The 7,445-nt window shown below is 42.3% G+C and overlaps 1 long non-coding RNA gene across 1 annotated transcript in view; it reads right to left on the bottom strand.

Moving 5' to 3' along the window:
• The window catches only part of C530044C16Rik (RIKEN cDNA C530044C16 gene), a 38,780-nt gene that overhangs the window by 11,981 nt on the left and 19,354 nt on the right, over positions 1-7,445 (bottom strand). Inside the window, exons 3-4 of the long non-coding RNA NR_045984.1 lie at positions 6,025-6,120; positions 3,926-4,147 (exon numbers count right to left, since the gene is read on the bottom strand). This is a non-coding gene — a long non-coding RNA (RIKEN cDNA C530044C16 gene). The remainder of the gene's footprint in view (positions 1-3,925; positions 4,148-6,024; positions 6,121-7,445) is intronic.

Raw genomic sequence — 7,445 nt, 5'->3', positions numbered from 1 at the left:
CGGAAACCTTTCTGAGATCTGTGCCTTGCACTCGGCTTTCTTAAGAGGGGAAGAACAGCAAGTAAATGGTACAGACAGCAAGATCTGTGGGCAGGAGCCTCCGGGTCAAACCACCGAGAGTAAATCTGGACCAACCCTGTTCTGGCGGGGAAATGCGGGTGGTTCTGAAGTCACTGACAGAGACTTACGAAGGTTCCACTCTGCAGGGAAGCAGGGAAGAATAGCCTCTAGCTTAGATTCCATCTCCCTTGTATTGTTACAGTTTTCTCTTGGTAGATCTCACCCTTCATAGAGTTCATTTATGAAGGGCAGAGATGGAGGCATAAGCTGTTTGCATCATGAACAGAACTAAAACCTGATCGGTTCCATGAAGGTCCTAAGCAAGAGTCTAAAGGGAGAATAAGGTGGGAGCCCACACCAGGAAGAATGATAGAAAAATATCATTTCTGGGGAGAACTCAGAAGACGTAGGCTCTAAGAATCAGAGAAGTGTCTGGGGTGGAAAGATGATGGGTACCCGGTACAGGGGCAGGATTGGTAAGGATGCTTGCAGAGGCAGAAGTAATCCAAGGAGCAGAGGGAAGAAGAGGCAGGCAGGGTGAGTTATGTCAAGGGGCTCATATGTGCAGAGCCTGGGTCTGGGGTCTAGGCTATGCTGATTAATTTTCCATTCTTAAAACTCTTCTTTCCGATTCTAAAACATTGTTCTCCGAGTTCTTCTAGCACTCTAGCCAGTCATGGCATTCCATGCTAGCCCAACAACAACAACTCACACACACGTGTATGCACACATGTTCTCACACATACACACACATGTACACATTTGGACACATGTGCACACACACAGACACACAGACACACATACACAGGCTATTTGGGGTTTGCTGTGACTCAACTCTGGACTAATTGCTCCTTTTCTTGAATCTTCTCATCCCTTTTCCCCTTGAAGCACCAGGCACTCTTGGAGGCTTCTATTAGTGACCCAGAAGTCTATGTTTTCTTTCAAATTCAATTAACTCAGCACACACTCCCAAAACATCTACAATGGAGCAAGAACCCTGTTAGGTGGTAGTAAAATTACATAAAGCACTAGTTTGCCTCCTGAAACTACACTTAGAGATGATATGATGAAGGCCCCTGGAGAAGGAAGAATGGGAAGAAATGTATCTCAGGGGTCTAATGATATGACAACTGATAATCCCAATGGAAAAACAGATTTCCACTAAGGAGAATGGGCTGCTGGGTAAAGCAGCAGGCACTAGACACGTGGAAGGGAGAAACTCTAAGGGATTAGGGGTGGCTCTTTATATCCTCCTTGCTGGCACCCCCACACCTGCTAATTTTGCGTGCCAAGGTTTTGGAAGGCATGAGATGCCATCTCTGTTCTTCAGTGCTCCTTTGTCACAGTGGGAGACAGGGAGCCGTAGGGAGGCATCCACCAATGAGAAGTGAATGGGTTTGTACCAGGAGACTATCTTAACATTGTGGCAGTGGACCTAAGACCATTTATCAGAACAGCTACGGCATGAATGAGAAAGTTAGAAATTGGAGCTTTTCTTGGGTGGACATACTGCTCTTGGAAGTTACTAACATTTTCTAGAATGTTCTGGTGCAAAGGTGAGACTCTCATTGTGAAGGGGTGGAAAATAAGGAGAGCGTCCATATGTGGGAGTGCCCCGACAGGTGCTTTCACACTTGAAAAACTGCACTGAAAGGAAATAGCAACAAAACTGTAACTGTAGCATTTGGAAAAGGAGGGTGATTTCGATGGCCACAGAGCCGATAGGCCATTCTTAGAGAGAAAAAAAAAATGTTGCATCTTATTTGTGTTCTACTCTTCCTAAAGACAGAAAGAAAATGCTTTACTTGTAACCAACATGATTTTGATCAAAGAGGTCTCTAAAAATATGACCAATACTTCTTTGTCTGGTATACATTTATGGATGGGCTTCTCCAGCAGTATGTTGAAACCACCTAGGTAACATCTCAAAGAAGAGTTTGAAGTCTGGGTAGAAGAAGTCTAGTGGCCTAGAACATTCTGGAACAGATCATCTCACCTCAGAACGAGCGACCCTTCAGGAAGACTTATCTATACTTTTTGTTCCACACCTACGTACACTCCCTTAATTCTCCACCAGCTGACGGGTGTAGAGAGCTGCCCTGTGGACTCTGCCTCATCCACCTTTGGCTCAGTTTCACCACCAAACGGATGGTGGGAACGATCCTCTGCTCTTCGCTGCCAGTGTCAGCATCCTTTCTCTTAGTCTCAAGAATGTTTCTGTTTGTGTGTCCTATAATTGCCACAAGAGACTAAGCTGTGTAAACTGCCTTCAATAAACTTTCACAGTAAACAAAATTCCATCATGATCATGCCTTGCTGATGGAGTGCTGAGGAGGTCCAAGAGCTTACAAAGACTGTAAGAGAGCGAGGCATGAATTAGTCCACGGAGTCACTGATTTAACCAGGAGTTTTAACTAGGGAGCTGATATTTTAAGGTACTGTGAGAAAGAGTTGAAACAATAGCAGATATCTAAGCTGAGAGAATGGGGGATTCTGTGTGCACCTTCCATTTCGTTTAGCCACCCTTGTCCCCACCCATCTCTCTCCGCCTCCTCTGGTTCTGTAGGGAGCTGCTCTCTAACAGCTGTGCATCAGGGAGGGTCATCTGTTTACACCCCTCAAGCATACTGTAGCCAAGTACAATCAAGCCACGCTCAGGGAGTCTGAAACAGGACTCTTGCCTGAACCAAAGCTATTTAGGTGCCAAGCACTGCAGGGGGTGGGGTGGGGGCACCATATTCTAGGCATCATTCTGTAGGACCCACTAATTAGACCTGCCACCTTGATAATCAATCAAGTTACAAAGCTGCCCGATACTCTGTAGCTCTTCACAAGAAATGTGTGGAGCCCCAAAGCTTCCTTGTTACCAGCCAGTAAAAAGCTACTCATTGCTACCTAACTTTTTTTCCCCCAAGACTACACCAAGCTTTCCAACTTTGATGTTGAACTATGTTAACAATGGCTGACTTGGAAAGTCCCTGTAGGGTTTGGAAGAAATTAATGTTAGCCCTCCTCTCAACAAAAAAACTAGGGGTTTGCAAAACACACCATATGCTTGTCACTTTGCCAATGAATCAAGATGTTTTTGCAGCCTTCTGAGTCTGAATAATTAATGGTAATGTCTAAAGATTACCCCAAGGCTCAGGGAGTGAGGATGGGGTCTCCGCGGTGTCCAACAAGACTCAACCTCAACTCAACCCAATATTTCATGTGATAAATGGCCAGGCTTCATGAACATCCCCACCACCCCACTCGTCACCATTGTTCATTCATCGCCTGTTCCCATTCCTCCCATTTCTTACACAACTGGATTCTCTGTTTTGCTTCAAGCAAATGTTATTACTTTTTACCCTTCCTCAGATACAGCACTTGTTCCAACTGTCTCCAGCTTCTCCAATGATTATCTTTCTAACTGGTACACTTTGGTATTAGCTGCTTTGCTGCCAGGGGACTAGTTTCCCTTCAATACATTCTTGCCAAACAATTAATCTGAATCAATGAATCCAGCTGAATAGATCAATAGCCTAACTAATTCTGGTGATTATGGCCAACATGGATTTTTCTAAATATTTTAAAAGAACAGATAATTAAGTTCTTATTCTGTAAATTAATATACACCCATGATCATTTTAAATAAATGTTAGCCATATGAACTCTTAGGTAAAAGGAACCCTTCTTTAATTTTTATAATCTTTTGGGGAAATTAGTTTCTAGAGTTCAGTGTCTATTGTTGATTCATTTCTTCTCTCTCAGAAATGCCATAATAAAGTGCTATTCAGTCTTCAACAGAATGGTCCATTTTTCTTGTTTGTGTTTGTTTGTAGACATGGTCTCATGCTATAACCTAGACTTGCCAGGAACTTACCATGAAGTCCAGGATATGATGGAACTCCTGGCAACCTCCACATCCTGGATTCTGGCATTACAGGTGTTCCCAACCATGTCCACTTATTTTTGATTGTTGATTTATCCTTAACTTAATAAAGCATTTAACTTAGGCATAGTGATGCGGGCTGACAGCTGCTCCAGAAGGAAGATCACCTGGACACAGACGTTCCTGGCCAACCTGGGCAACACAGGAAGAATCCTGCTTCAAAACAAAACAAAGAATAGATTTCAAGTAATATTAAATCTTTTCCCATATGTAAGACTAGCCCTCACCTCCAACAGGTCCAGTGACCCTTCTCCATTGTGACATGTTAACCGATGACCGGAGCCATTGGTTTATATGGAAGATGCTACAGAGGGGTTCATTACAGCAAGTACTCCCTAATCCACCAGGACTTTATAGGATAAAACCCCTTATTTCGTTATCTCACTAGATTCCCCAGGAAGTGTTTGTTTCTACGTAAAACTGAAATTGGGTTTGACAGTGTTTTACTGATTGTTCTCATCCTTACTTAGGCAGCAGAAGAGTTAAAGTTGGAACTGGAAGCTCTGGAGCCTATGGCTGGAGCTGGCAAAATCAGGCTGCACCGCAGCATGTATTTGTTCCCATAGCCCTGGAGACTGGGGAATCTAGACCAAAGGTCTGCTCATGGGGTCACACAGGCACTCTTCTGTCTGGGATAGAGAGCTCTCTGGACGCCATACTACAATGACCGTTCTCATCCTAAGATCTACTACCCTCCCCAAGGCTCCAGTCCAACATGTCATACTGTGGGTGGGAGGAGTGGGCTTCAACCTTTCAGGGAACACAGAATTTGGTCTGTAGCTTTTTTGTTCGCCCTGTATATTTGTGCACTGAACCCATAGTTAGGCTAAGTGTTTTATTAAATGCAGAAATTCTTAGCTGGTCAGACACAATGTTGCCAGCACGGGCTAGTAAGTCTGAGACAGTAGGTGAGTGCAATAGGCACTCCTTTGTGCACAAGTAAGTGGGAGTCTAGAGCTAGGGGCCAGAGCCCTCAGACTGTCAGGTGATGGTTGGTAGGTCATCACTTGGCATCTCAAAGCCTGTACTGGCTCACCAGAGAAATAAGAAAATTAGTTAATGACCTCTAGGGTCTAGGGTCATGAGTCTAGGATTCTGGTAACATCAGTAAAAAAACATATTCTAGTACTTATACTATAAGGAAAATTTATTAAGTATGTGATCTCATATATATATATATATATATACATATATATATATATTGAGAGAGAGAGAGAGAGAGAGAGAGAGGGAGAGAGAGAGAGAGAGATCTTTAGATTAAAATTCTTGTCACTTCCCTATAATGTGAAAATGCACATCTTCTGGCTGGCCTACTCCACTATATAGAACCATCTAACCCCCAGTGGAAGATGCACAGAATCTTTGTCGTAAAAGAAAGAATGTCCTCAGGCAATACATAGAGGACTTTTCTTTTATGGATCCACCTTATTTCAAAGAGGGCAAATGGCTTAACTTGTTTACTGAACAAATAAATGACATTTCAAAGAGAAAGAAGTTGATTAGTTTAAGCCTAACATGTACCAAAATGTAGTACAACACCCCTGACAAGAAGACCTTGTAGGTTCGGGGGGGGGGGATATATATGTATGTGCTTGAGTGCATATACAGATGTGAGCATGCGTGTTGAGACCAGGGTTTGATGTCAGCTGAATCCAAATGTCATTCTTCACTCTGTGTTTTGAGACAAAGTTTCTCAGTGAACCAAGGTTCACCAGTTGACAAGTCTGGCTGGCCAGCAAGATCCAGAGATCAGCTTGTCTCTACTCCCCCATCCCAACTCCCACTCCCAGGACTAAGGATCAAGACTCAAGTGATGATGTCAGGCTTTTACATAGTACTTAGGGACCTAACCTCGGGTCCTCATGAATGTACAGAAGGCACTTTACAAACTGAAACATCTCTCCAGTGCCAAGAAGACCCTCTAAAGATAGCCAGGTACTAGACTGTGACTAATACAAATGTATTTTATGTTTGCTCGGGCAGAATACCAGCTGGTTTAAACTTTACCCACCCCAACTTAGGTGGCTCACCACTTGGAATTTTTCACCATTGCTCCTCTTGACTTTCATGACACCTTTGCTTAGAAAGAGCTCATGCCTCATGTATGAGTTGTTGCTGGTGTGATCCTGTAAATCAAGAGTAGTGGATGGTAGGGGTGATGATGGGAGAAAGGGAAGATAAAAAGTGAACAAGGAGAGAAGGTGAACAGAAGGGAAGTTATATGGAACATCAGAGAAGCACCTGGTGACCTAGTCCTCCCTCCAATGTCACCTGAATAAGTGCAGGCAGTGTATTCCCTGGTATTCCCTGAACCAACTGTTCAAATAAAAGTAGGGAAGAAAACTGTTCATCAGTCTTACTCTCCAAAGACCAAAAGCTCACCCTGATAGCACTATTTAGATAGCACTTCCAGGAGGCATGGGTGCAGGCATAAGCAGGATCCCATGATGCTCCCGGGCAGGGGAAAAGGTATAGCGTGTCTAAGCCTGAAGTGAAACCAACACAGGTGAGTCTCTGAAGACCTGAAAGGATGGAAAATGCTTTCAGAAGTGTATTAATGCTAGAAATGAGCACGCAATAAAAGTATGGGCCCTTAGACATGTCGGGGCCAAAATATAGATCATTGAGACCTAAAAAATCAAATCAAAAAACATATTTCATCTAAGTTCCTAAACTTGGACCTGAATACAACTTTAGTCACATGGACTATCCAACCTTTTTATATCTTATTTTCATCTGAGGTGCATGGTTTGTTATTATCAACTATTTCTATACCACTAGTAAACATGAAGAAAGTAGAGACTATAATAAAAGCTGTGGTGTACTATATCGCTTCTTTTTTTTCCTAAAAGTGTTCATATCATTCAGATAAACTTCTGGAGGCCACCATTCCAAATTTCATTTTCATTTTGAAATTGTATTCTTAGTGATATTTTTCTTTCCATTTTTATAGTTTTGAGTCATAACCAGGAAAATAATCTTTAATTATTCTGGAATTTATTAAAATTCCAGAGCATTTTACTTTACATAGCACTGTATTCGTTGCCTTTTATGAAGTTGAATAATTGGGAGAGAAGTCTACAAAAGCTAGGGGTCATCTTCTAGTCATCAACTACCTAGTATTTTGTATACTTGATTCAGAAATTAGGAACTAACTTTGCCCACCTGTAGGGAGTCTGTAATCACAGATACACATGCAAATCCCTATGAGGTCATTAAGAAATGTGTCAACTGAAGTGCCAAGGAGAATATGAGGTTTGAAATAGTCATAGGGGTGATAGTTTTTTGAACATTGTAACGAAATCCATTTCTAATGAAGCTTAGTTTAAAAAAAAATAATAGTTCAACTCTGCTGAAAGCAACCAAGTATCATATACATGTATAAACTAAAGGCTAAGGGAGCCTAACCATAATTCTGCTTATCACATTAAATTATAACATTTTTAATGGA

The sequence above is a fragment of the Mus musculus genome, chromosome 6 (assembly GCF_000001635.26).
Source record: "Mus musculus strain C57BL/6J chromosome 6, GRCm38.p6 C57BL/6J".
NCBI classification, from domain to species: domain Eukaryota; kingdom Metazoa; phylum Chordata; class Mammalia; order Rodentia; family Muridae; genus Mus; species Mus musculus.
Note: the sequence above shows the minus strand (reverse complement) of the source record. Positions and strands in the feature narration are given on the sequence as shown.